Source organism: Anomaloglossus baeobatrachus, chromosome 8 (assembly GCF_048569485.1).
Source record: "Anomaloglossus baeobatrachus isolate aAnoBae1 chromosome 8, aAnoBae1.hap1, whole genome shotgun sequence".
NCBI lineage: Eukaryota > Metazoa > Chordata > Amphibia > Anura > Aromobatidae > Anomaloglossus > Anomaloglossus baeobatrachus.
This window is the reverse complement of record NC_134360.1, coordinates 51,862,213-51,875,363: the sequence shown is the minus strand read 5'-3', so window position 1 is coordinate 51,875,363 and position 13,151 is coordinate 51,862,213. Positions and strand designations below refer to the sequence as shown.

At 45.0% G+C, this 13,151-nt stretch overlaps 1 protein-coding gene across 5 annotated transcripts in view; it reads left to right on the top strand.

Annotated features, from left to right (window-relative positions):
• The window catches only part of LOC142249759 (contactin-4-like), a 231,553-nt gene that overhangs the window by 91,188 nt on the left and 127,214 nt on the right, over nucleotides 1–13,151 (top strand). The window contains exon 1 of one of the 5 annotated variants that reach the window (XM_075321614.1): nucleotides 4,430–4,655. The exons of 3 other annotated variants lie outside the window; for them this stretch is intronic. The gene's annotated coding sequence lies outside the window, so the exon portion shown is untranslated. One more of the 5 variants, XM_075321617.1, reaches the window with a different exon arrangement.

The window sequence follows — 13,151 nt, the reverse complement described above, 5'->3', positions numbered from 1 at the left end:
GGTACAGATGGGGTTGCGAGGAACTAAGGTAAGGTGTGGGGACTAAGATTGGGTGTGCAAGGGTTAAAGTTGGGTGTGGAGGGTTAAGATTGGGTGTGGGGGGCTAAGGTTGGATGCAGGGGATAAGGTTGGGTGATTGGGACTAAGCTTGCGTGTAAGGGGCTAAGCTTCATTGCATGGGGCTAAGGTTGGATGTGGGGGGTTAAGGTTGGGTGTGGGGGACCGTGTGGGGGGCTAAGGTTGGGAATGTGGCGCTAAGGTTGGATGTGGGGGGGGCTACGGTTGCATGCAGGTGGCTATGCTTGCATGTAAGGGGCTAAGGCTAGGTGCTTGGGGCTTAGCTTGGGTGCTTTGGGCTTAGCTTGGGTGCTTGGGGCTTAGCTTGGGTGCTGGGGGCTTATCTTGGGTGCTGGGGGCTTAGCTTGGGTGTTTGGGGTCTTAGCTTGGGTGTTGGGGGCTTAGCTTGGGTGCTGGGGGCTTAGCTTGGGTGCTGGGGGCTTAGCTTGGGTGCTGGGGGCTAAGCTTGGGTGCTGGGGGCTAAGCTTGGTTCGGGGGGTTGAGTGTGAAGTGGCTATGCTTGGGCAGCTATGGTTGGGTGTGGGGGGTTAAGGTTGGGTGTGGGGGGAGTTTTGGTTTGGTTTAGGGGGTTTTGCCTTGATGCAAGGGCTAAGGTTCGGTGTTGGGGGCTAAAGTTAGGTGTGGGGGGCTAAGCTTGGGTGCTGGGGGCTAAGCTTGGGTGCTGGGGGCCAAGCTTGGGTGCGGGGGGGTTAAGGTTGTGTGCGATGGGGTTAAGGTTGGGTGTGAAGTGGCAATGGTTGAGTTTGGGCAGCTATGGTTTGGTGCGGGGGACAAAGGTTGGGTGTGAGGGGTTTTGGTTTGGTGCGGGGGGCTAAGGTTGGCCCTATACATATTTCAAATTAAAACTGAAAACCTTTGTTGGGTTCAACCTGCACCCCTCTAAAAGTCAGGCAGAGTAATTAAGGTTTTAATGTGTAGAATGATAGAATAAATCAGAATACGCTATATACATACCCCTTCAGTATTCCCTGAAATATTCACACTATTTTCAAGATTAATCATTGTATTTTGATGGGGTTTTCCCCTTTCTATATACTTCCATGATTCCTGCTTTTTGTTTGGCTGAATACTCCCTGACAAAGCAGACCTCACAGCTGAGGATTTGTTACAATTGTATCTATTTTACACAATCTTCTCACACCCAGGACAGATACATTTTTTTCCCCTGCATTGATACATTGTAACAAACTATCAGCTGCCTGCATGGAGAATTATCTACAAGGGATACATCTGTAGCTCTCTCCCAGCTGTAAGAAGTAATACATCTGTATATTTTTCCAATTTATGAATCCAAACAAGCCTGTTTCCACTCACTGACAACAAGCAGATATTTTTATAATGGTGAAGAATGGAAACTCAGAGGCCCACTTTAATCTATTGTGATGCGTCATGCGGTTTTTAGGTCCAGACTCATTAGGTGTGATGGCGATATCCAGTTCTGTTCACACTGCAGAGCCTCACAGGCAACTTGATGTCTCCTAGTTGTTCAGCCAGAGCTGGGCATCGGCTGTTTCATGTGCTCTGTTCCTCAGTCCTGTAGGGGTTAATTCCTGCTGACCTGGGGAACTCTGCTAGGAGCTCAGGTTACTGATTACCAATCTCAGCTGTCGCCTTCTTATATAAGATCCTGGACCTTCCTATTCAGCGCCGATTATAGCATCAGCTTAGCTCCAGCGATTCTGGTCTTAAGGCCCCGTCACACGCTACGATATATCTAATGATGTCATCGGGGTCATGTCGATAGTGACGCACATCCGGCATCGTTAGAGATATCGTAGCGTGTGACACCTCCGAACGACTGTTAGCGAGCAAAAATACTCACCTTATCGTTGCTCGTTGAGACGTCGCTCATTTCCATAATGTCGTTCCTCCTTCTGTGCTCCGGTTGTTAATCGCTCTGTGTGACACCCCGGGAACGACGAACACAGCTTACCTGAGTCCTGCGGGCAATGCGGAAGGAAGGAGGTGGGTGGGGTGTTCCAGCAGCTCATCTACGCCCCTCCGATTCTATTGGGCGGCCGCTGTGTGACGTCGCTGTGCGCCGAACGTCCCTCCCCCTTCAGGAAGAGGATGTTCGCTGCCCACAGCGACGTCGTTAGGGAGATAAGTAGTGTGACGGGGGCTAACGACATTGTGCACCACGGGAAACTAATTGCCCGTGACGCACAAACGACGGGGGCGGGTGCGATCGCACGATATATCGTAGCATGTAACGCTGCCTTTAGTGATGATCCTGTTTATGGTGATCTGTGATTTTGAGTGCTGTGAACATTCCCCTGTTGTGCGGTTATTTCCTACCTTTTCCTTTATTCCCCTGTACACATATAGTCTCTCCTTTGTGTCTGAGTGCAGTGTGTACAAGTTTTATTTCTCTTTTGTCCGTGTCATTTTTGTGGGGTTTTGTTATTGTGTTCCTGACCTGCCCCAAGGGTAGGGAAGAGAGGGAGTAAGATCAGGGCTCTGACAGGAGTCAGGGTCATGGTGGGGGCTCAGACCTGGCTACCATCAAACCTACTTCTGAGAGAAGGGACAGCTCAGGGTCCCAAGTCTGAGGGTCAGCCTAGGGGCCCCTGTTCTGTCATTACATACCCGGTGACATGATGTCAGTCAGTCACTGACTGTATTAAAGGGAAAAAAGAACAGCAAAAACCACTTATCTGGTCTTTTTTTGGCTATTCCACTCTGCAGTTTCAGTAGTTATCCTGGTCTTTGCTTACAAGTATCCAATATATGACCAGAGATGTTGATTACTGGCCATAATGGTCAAATGCCGTTCTTTCATAGTTTTAAAGGGTTTGTCCACTTCACTTTAGTATAGGTCACCAATGTCTGATCGACCTGGGTCCAACACCTGGCACCCCTACTGATCAGCTGTTCTCGGTGCCGGAAATGCTCAGTTCTGGAGCTGCTCAGTACCTGGACGCTATCAAAAAAGAGAACATCCGCCTCCCATTCACATCAATAGGAGGCAGATGTGCAGTACCCGGCCACGGCCACTACAGTTGACGGGGCAGCTCCGAAACTGAGCATTTCCGGTTGCCACCGGCACCGAGCACAACTGATCGGCGGAGGTGCTGGATGTCAGAACAGACATCCTATGGGTAGACCATCATTGTTAAAGTGGACAACCCCTTTAAAGTTGACAGTAGACACAAGTCCATTGAGTTCACCCTTTAAATCTTACTTACCGCTCATCCAGTATTATGACAATTTACCACTGCACCCACAGTCCGCCACAATGGCCAAAATGAGAACTTTATTCCTGTCTATATAGAGCAGATCTGCATCATTGCTTTTTCTTTAAAGGTTACATTTTAGAAATGAGTCTAAATCACGTCAATTATTAGGCCACGCACGCATTACACGTTTTTGTGTAATCTGACCATTACAAATACCTCTAAATCCTGGCGCAAATGGTTAATAAATCATTTGCGCAGCAGATAATACATTATGTTGGCTTAAAATAGAGGTTTTCATCCTACAATGATTAATCTGCGTGCAGTGAAGACTGGGCTCCTTCCTATGGACTATATACACTATTAACCCTAAGAGCTCCAATGCTCCAGTTTCCATTATCACTAGATAGATGGAAAGGTTTGATCGATAGGGTGGCCGGAGAGACTTTCCTACTGATGTAAATGTGTTCCATATATAGAGGATCGTGTAAAATTAATTTCTAATACTAGATCTTAGCGCTAACACAGCACAGAAATCCAGCAAAACCAGACACCCCCCCCACCCTCCATCCCTGCACAGGGGTGTCATACTGCCCCCAATTAAAGCAAGAGAGGGACCCATTTCTAAATTCAGGCCCCATGTTGGATGCCCAGCCCCACTGTCATGTTCTCTATGGCATGTACCCCATTATCTATAGATTCAGGGCACTGATATTGTGCCCATCTCTGTATTAGCATATATCCCTCCAGTAATTGGTGTCATCTCCCTGCATGCTGTATCACATTGACAGCTATAGATTGACAGCTCTCCTGGATCACAGGTAGCCCTGATCTCCCCTCTGTGAGCCCCCTCCTCATTATACACCAGGCACCCCATTGTCTGTGCGCCTGCTTGCTGCTTCCCTCTGCCACTGTATATGATTACTGGTAATCCTGGATCCTTTATACTGGTGATGATTAGCCCCCCTCCTTTAGATCTACAGCCCCCACCCCCGCCTGTCCCCTGTCTGCAGCAGCCTGATGTGTACCTGTCACCTGCAGCTCAGTGGCATGTTTTATCCTGTGTGCTCAGCCTGAATCCTTCTGATTCTTCTGTGTCTCCTCCTCTGTGCCCCCTCCTTACCTTGCCCCTTTCTTCTTCTCCTCCTCTGTTCAGCCTTTCTCTCCCTGCCTCCCTCCCTCCCTCTCTCCCTCCATCTCTCCTCCTCTGTCACAGCTGTAGATCTCTGCTCTTCTTCTCCTGGGTTTCTGTGCTAATTATGTGAGTCCTGGGGGGCTGCTTGGTGGAGAGAAGCTCACAAGGCTCGGAGCATCTCAGGGACCAGATCTGCAGCTCCCTGTGACCAGGGCGGATGGGATGTGACCAGCTGGATGGTGGAGACGTGGATGGAGCCTCTCAGTGTATGTACATGGTGGGATCTGTCCAGGGCGACGGCTGCTGTGCTGGGATTATCCTCAGGACTTCTGTCTTCAGGATGGAGACTTTGTCTATTGTTAGTGCTGTAGAAAGCCAGTAGGATCCATTGTACCCAGGTGTCACTTATACATTGTATCCAGGCAGGACTAATGCATTGTGTCAAGGTAGGATTTATACATTGTATCCACTGAGGACGTCTTATTCTATTCTGCGCTCATCCAGGTGGAATGTATACATTGTATAGAGGGCTGGGGTTCACATATATAACTCCTATAGGATGTATATAGGGCTGGGGTCCTCATATATAACTCCTTTAGGATGTATACAGGGCTGTGGTCTACATATGTTACTCCTATAGGATGTATACAGAGCTGTGGTCTACATATGTTACTCCTATAGGATGTATACAGGGCTGTGGTCTACATATAATACTCCTATAGGATGTATACAAAACTGTGGTCTACATATGTTACTCCTATAGGATGTATACAGGACTGTGGTCTACATATGTTACTCCTATAGGATGTATACAAAACTGTGGTCTACATATGTTACTCCTATATGATTTATATGCAGCTGGGGTCCACATATGTTACTCCTTTAGGATGTATACAGGACTGTGGTCTACATATGTTTCTCCTATTGGATGTATACTGGACTGTGGTCTACATATGTTACTCCTTTAGGATGTATACAGGACTGTGGTCTACATATGTTTCTCCTATAGGATGTATACTGGACTGTGGTCTACATATGTTACTCCTATAGGATGTATACAGGGCTGGGGTCTACATATGTTACTCCTATAGGATTTATATGCAGCTGGGGTCCATATATGTTACTCCTATAGGATGTATACAGGACTGTGGTCTACATATATCAATCCTATAGGATGTATACACTTTATACAGGGCTGGGGTCCACATATGTTACTCCTATAGGATTTATATGCAGCTGGGGTCCACATATGTTACTCCTATAGGATGTATACAGAACTGTGGTCTACATGTATGTATCACTCCTATAGGATGAATATAGGGCTGGGGTCCACACATATCAATCCTATAGGATGTATACACTTTATACAGGGCTGTGGTCTCCATCTGTCAATCCTATAGGATGTATACATTGTATCCAGGTGTTATTTGCACATTACATTCAGCTCCTATACAATGTATCAGGGTGGGACTTTGCAATGCTCCTCAGCACCGATGTGTCCTGGGCTGGGGAATGTTATGTGCTCGGCTGTGGAGCCAATTCTCATATTCTGCATTTCATGTATGTAAAAATAGCACATTATATTGAGGGGTCATGTGTATATAACGCCTTAGGGCAGGACCAAAGGAAGCACTTCTCTGTTTGCCATAATGACATTCTATCCAGTAATGGTGTGTTGTGTGCAGGTGACAGGGTAACAGTATACGGGCACACCAGACTGGGTCCAGCACATATACATTGTGTCTAGAGATGCGTATTACTTTGCATAGTATGTACATTGTCTACAGCATATTATGCATGGTATACACATTGTCTCGCAGTGTCATTTCATTAATACCTTCATATATACATTGTCTCCAGTGTGGTCTCCAGCACTTCTGCATTGTAGGAAGGTTTGTGCAGCTGCAGGTTGTGTGCTGTGGACTTACAGAGGCTCCGGACTGTGAGGGCAAATAGGATTATAATTGCAAAGGGACAAAACTGGGACAGTCCAGTAAATGTATTGTCTGTCAATAGCTGTGACACCAGAGCTCAGTACAGGAGGCTGTGCAGATGATGCTGTGCAGGTACAGACCGACCGCCTCACCTGGGCAGGGGCTTCTCCTGTGCAGCCAGTGGTATCCATCCCTCTATCTATCATCTATCTATCCTTCTATCTATTTATCTATCTATCCTTCTATCTATTTATCTATCCATCCCTCTATCTATCTATCCCTCTATCTATCCCTCTATCTATCCCTCTATCTATCCCTCTATCTATCTATCATCTATCTATCCTTCTATCTATTTATCTATCCATCTAGCTATCTATCTATCATCACAATATGAGTTGCTGGATATCAGGCTGTTTATTGAAATATTGCAATGAATTATATAGTAGCTGTATGGGGGATCGTGCTATGATCTCCACCCACCCTTTCCTCTTATATTCATTTATGTGTATGTAATACTTTGTATATTGTCTGCAGCACATCACCCACAGAGACAGGTCTATGGATTATTGCTCTAAGCTCCCAGGGCTGTTATATAATGTTATTTTATTAAAGGGCAAGGGGGCGTTTAGCCCTGACAATGACCATTGTGCTCTGGAGCTGTGTTTTTGCTGTTTGCAGGTAGGGTGGATGTTGTATATATTGGGATGAGACTGTGATAAGTCTATGGAGCATTAGTACTTATGTTTTTGGGGTGATAAACCTGTGTGTGTGTGTGTGTGTGTGTGTGTGTGTGTGTGCTTGTATGTATGTGTGTATCTATGTGTACATGTGCGTGTGCTTGTGTGTTTGTGTGTGTCTTGTGTGTATGTATGTGTGTGTTTCTGTGTATGTGCATGTATGTGTGCATGTGTTTGTGTGTATGTATGTATGTGTGTGTTTTTATGTATCTATGCGTGTGTTTGTGTGCATGTGTCTGTATGTTTGTGTGTGCATGCATTTGTCTGTATGCGTGTGTGTCCGCATGTGTGTATTTGTGTGTGTGTTTGTATGTACGTGTGTATGTTTATGTGCATGTGTTTGTATGTGTGCGTGTGTGTCTGCATGTGCGTTTGTATGTGTATGCATTTGCGTGTTTGTGTGCATGTGTCTGTATGTGTGTGTGCATGTGTCTGTATGTGTGTGTGAGTTTGCATGTGTGTATGTGTATGCATTTGCGTGTTTGTGTGCATGTGTCTGTATGTGTGTTTTTGTATCTGTGTGTGTATGTGTGTGTGCGTGTGTGTTTCTGTGTAGATACATATATATATATATAAATATAAATATATATATATTTATATTTATATGTGTGTGTGTGTATAGTGTTGTGTCATGTATTTTTGCCTTTCGAGCCTAAATCTTCTTGCTATAGACTGAGTGCTGGGTGGGTAATACTGGGTGTTTTCCTGCATTATATTGGGGCTCTGATCGTTATGAATGAACATTGGTTATATAGTGTAAAGCAGAGGGGAGCCTTGCAGTGTGGGGTGCTCAGCCCCTGTAGGGTGTGTAATATGGGGGCAGGGTCTAATTATCAGGTTGTGTTCGCTGGATGGGTTACAATAAAATGAGCGCTCTTTGATGCTCGCTGTGTATACGTTATGTCATGTACGTCTATATAAATTATGAGCTGGTGACGTGACGAGGCTTGTAAAGCGTTTTACTACAGCAGAAATCTGCAGACAGTTTGAGATCCTTTAGTAGCGATCCCCAAGATTTGTCATATGGGGCCCCGCATACAGAATAGTCTAATATGGCATTGTGTTATTCTGTGCTCCATGATAGCGCATGGCCGCAGAGCTAACGCTCTATGATCTGGGATATATAACATATTGTATCCTCTGTTGTTTATTGTCACATACATGATACATTGTAGCCTGGATGATAACCTGAGCCTGTGAACAGATTGGAAAAATGGTGGAACGTGATCGGATATTGCCTAGAACTATCTGGAATAGACTTGGATACAATCTGATCTAACAGACATTGATTGATTGAGCCGGGCCCACGCTGCTTGTTATCTGAAGAGTTTTGCATCGACTTATTACAACTGATTGTCATTTAGTGGCTCCTGCTGTGACCAACTGGCCCTGTCTGCCTGATTAAAGCTGCGCCTCGTGCCCCTCGCAGACCCAATATCCACCAGTAATTACCCAGTGTTATACGATGTGCTGTCCAATGTATACAAAGTGTCATTCCATAGTGGGATCAGTGGAACTGGAACCAGTTTTACCCACAATGTAAATTACAGTAAGTGTACCCCTAATTAATATATTATTGGTGTTCCCCCAATATAACTGAATAGTGTAGACCCCATATATAAATTATAACTATGTTCCCCAGTATATACCAATTCAGTGTTCCCCATGGGAATAAGGGTACCTTCTATAATCACTGTACCCCAGATATAATTGTAATACCTGGACCCTTCGGTTTTACCCACTGTAATCCCTGGACCCCTCCATGTTACCCACTGATAGAATGGCTGCAGCCTCTATTACAGGACTACACGTACCCCTACAATCACTACAGTACCCTAATAATAAAAGCTGTAATAATACCGTAATATCAACTTTAATCACTGTACACCTCTAAAATCATAGCCGGTGCACCCCGACTATTCATTTCCACCATTATGCCTGTGTATCACTTTGTTTATCAAAACAAAATATTGATACAAAGCATCAGATCCTGAAAATATTTATAATCCACTGTTGCTTTTTACATTGATGTATTTACCAATAATATATAGGTAATTGTCCCCAAGAGCTTCAAATCTAATCTATGACAGTGAATAACTCCCATCATCATCACTGACCCCAAGAGCTTATAATCTAATCTAGAGTTTCACTTCCATCATCACTGACCCCAGGAGTTTACAGTGTAATCTAAGCCAGTGTATCACTCCAATCATCACTCACCCCAGGAGCTTACAATCGAATCTAAACTAGTGTATCACTCCCATCATCATTGACCCCCAGGAGCTTACAATCTAATCTAAGCCAGTGTATCACTTCCATCATCACTGACCCCAGGAGTTAGCAATCTAATCCAAGTCAATGTATAACTCCCATCATCACTGACCCCAGGAGCTTACAATCTAATTTAAGCCAGTGCATCACTCCCATCATTGCTGACCCCAGCAGCTTACACTCTACAGTGTATAACTCCGATCATCACCGGTTTAGATTAGATTGTAAGCTCCTGGGGTCAGTGTATCACTCATATCATCACTGACCCCAGGAGCTTATAATCTAATCTAGTGTATCAATTCCATCATCACTGACCCCAGGAGTTTACAATGTAATCTAAGCCAATGTATAACTGCCATCATCATTGACCCCCAGGAGCTTACAATCTAATCTAAGCCAGTGTATCACTTCCATCATCACTGACCCCAGGAGCTAGCAATCTAATCCAAGCCAATGTATAACTCCCATCACCACTGACCCCAGGAGCTTACAATCTAATCTAAGCCAGTGTATAACTCCCACCATCACTGACCCCAGGAGCTTAGAACCTAATTTAAACCAGTGTATAACTCCCACCATCACTGACCCAAGGAGCTTACAATCTAATCTAAGCCAGTGTATAACTCCGATCATCACTGGCTTAGATTAGATTGTAAACTGCTGGGGTCAGTGATGATGGGAGTGATACACTGGCTTATATTAGATTGTAAGCTCCTGAGGTCAGTGTATCACTCCCATCATCACTGACCCCAGGAGCTTATAATCTATTCTAGTGTATCACTTCCATCATCACTGACCCCAGGAGTTTACAATGTAATCTAAGCCAGTGTATCACACCCATCATCACTCACCCCAGGAGCTTACAATCAAATCAAAACCAGTGTATCACTCCCATCATCATTGACCTCCAGGAGCTTACAATCAAATCTAAGCCAATGTATAACTCCCATCATCACTGACCCCAGGAGCTAGCAATCTAATCTAAGCCAGTGTATCACTCCCATCATTACTGACCCCAGAAGCTTACATAACTCCGGTCATCACCGGCTTAGATTAGATTGTAACCTCCTGGGGTCAGTGTATAACTCCCATCATCACTGATCCCAGGAGCTTAGAACCTAATCTAAACCAGTGTATAACTCCCATCATTACTGACCCTAAGAGCTTACAATCTAATGTAAGCAAGTGTATCACTCCTATCATCACTGACCCTAGGAGCTTACAATCTAATGTCATATATTCACAGTATGTTTTTGTTATATGGAAACTCACATGGGAAGAGCATACAAACTCCCCGGTGAGATTTTTACCCGGACCCCCAATTTTCCTACACTAATATTTCCCTCATCTCTTACACCCACGGCATCTCCTACTCAATCGTTACAATGTGTCACCTTCATGCATCACATTAAATGCAGCCCACTCATTCCTTCCACGCCCCCTGTGCCCCCCGCAGCCCCTTGTGCCAGCTATTAATTTTCATACTGACATATTATTGCTGTAATAAGATGATGGCGCTTTATAAAGTGCAGGTTTATGACTCGCTGGGTGTTGAGCTACATTGGAGGGGAGGGCGGCCATCGTCTGCTCAGGACTGAATATGTAATTCCAGGAGAATCCCTCCACATGACCCTCCACGATTTGGTGGGATGTGTTTAGTCATGAGTGGGTCAACGCGGTGACATGTTCTAGATAAGGAGGAGAGCGAGGGCCGCAGGGCAGGATTCAGAGGGGAGGATTAGCCAAGGCGTTTATTCGGGATCATTTATTATTTCGTCTTCGCTGCTGTCCGCCGGGGCTGGGGATTTGCAGGTGAAATGGAGCCCGCTCCGGCACTGCATGTCCGCGCCCCCCCGGGTAATGTCATTATACAACCTAGGCCGCGATGTAGAAAGTGCCGGATACAATCCTCGCTGTTCCATTACAAGCTAACAGGGGACTGATCCGATACAAGGTAACAAGGTAATGAAAGCAGTCACAAATCCCTAACAAGAGCGAGAGAGTTCGGATCCTCCGCTCCATTACAAGCCAATAACGCAATAAACCGCGGGAGGTAACAGTACCCTAACAGGATAATGACACAGAACCGTCCCCGAGGACGCTCCCCCATAAATAATCTGGATTCCTACTGGAATGTATCAAGCGAGACAGCTGGAAACCTTCAAAATGGACACAGACACCCCCCTCCCCTCATCCGACTTTCGCCAATGGCAGAATCAGCCAATCGGCGCTCTCCCACCGTCCTTCCCGACAAAGTGTCAAACGCTCATGTGGATTATGTTCTCTCCAAGCCGACCGTTTAACAACTCTCATTTTCCCAGGGGCTAAGGGCTTGTTAGCGAGTTTAACAGCGTTGTGTCCCCGGAGATGGCAACCGGAGGTTTCAGGGAATTGCGATGTCATTCTGTAGAGGAAGGAGAAGATGGCACACAATGATCTGGTGCAAGATCGGCACCCGTGTCGCCCCCTGGCCCTGTGCGATTAATCAAGCGTTTGTGTCGTCCTTTTCACTCGAATAAAGACCTCTGATTGCCAAGCGGCCAAATACCGGCGCGGAGCTCACCCGGGGCCACTGGCACAGCTGCTCGTGAGAGGCGTCTGTGCACTGCCCCGGACTGCAACGCACAATGCAGCTGCTTTATCTGAACTTATTCACTTTAGCTTGTAGCAAGGGGGAAAGGAAGGTCTGCAAACATGCTGCCGATTATGTGTACAGATTTGTGGACAGATTTTTAAATGCACAAAATGTTAAGGATTTTCATCTTTTGCAATGCAAAGGGGTGACAAATCTGCATCAAAACCTGCAATAAATCTGCATCAAAAAGTGCAATAAATCTGCATCAAAAATTGAAATAAATCTGCATCAAAACCTGCAATAAATCTGCATCAAAAGTGCAATAAATCTGCATCAAAAATTGAAATAAATCTGCATCAAAACCTGCAATAAATCTGCATCAAAATATGCATCAACACCTGCAATAAATCTGCATCAACACCTGCAATAAATCTGCATCAACACCTGCAATAAATCTGCATCAAAACCTGCAATAAATCTGCATCAAAATCTTCATCAACACCTGTAATAAATATGCATCAACACCTGCAATAGATCTGCATCAAAACCTGCAATAAATCTGCATCAAAATATGCATCAACACCTGAAATAAATGCATCAACACCTGCAATAAATCTGCATCAACACCTGCAATAAATCTGCATCAAAACCTGCAATAAATCTGCATCAAAATATGCATCAACACCTGAAATAAATGCATCAACACCTGCAATAAATATGCATCAACACCTGCAATAAATCTGCATAAAAATCTGCATCAACACCTGCACTAAATCTACCGTAACGCCTGCGATAAATCTGCATCATCTACAATACATCTGCGTCGAAACCTTCAATAAATCTACATCAAAATCTGCAATAAGTCTGTGTCAACACCTTCCACAAATCTGCATAAAGCACGAATGCTCACCGTAGAATTTTGCAAGTTCGAACATACCATTATTAACAGACAACTCCTTTAATTTATGCAGGCAAGTGGAAGAGCAATGAGTCAAGGAAAGCCTCTGCTCCTGCCCATGGGGTCTATGGGACCCAGTTTAAGTGTTCAACCATGTAAAAGGGATAATCATGCACTTTTCATAGGTGCTGTGACTTTAAGAGTGACCGATCTTATAGACAGAAATATTGTGGAAACGTTTTAAGTGTGGCAGAGAGAGCAGTGGTTTGGGGATCTGGGGTCTTAAGGGGTCCTGGTGTATAGTTTGCATTGGGGCCTAGGAGCTACAGTCAGCAAAAGGAAGGTTG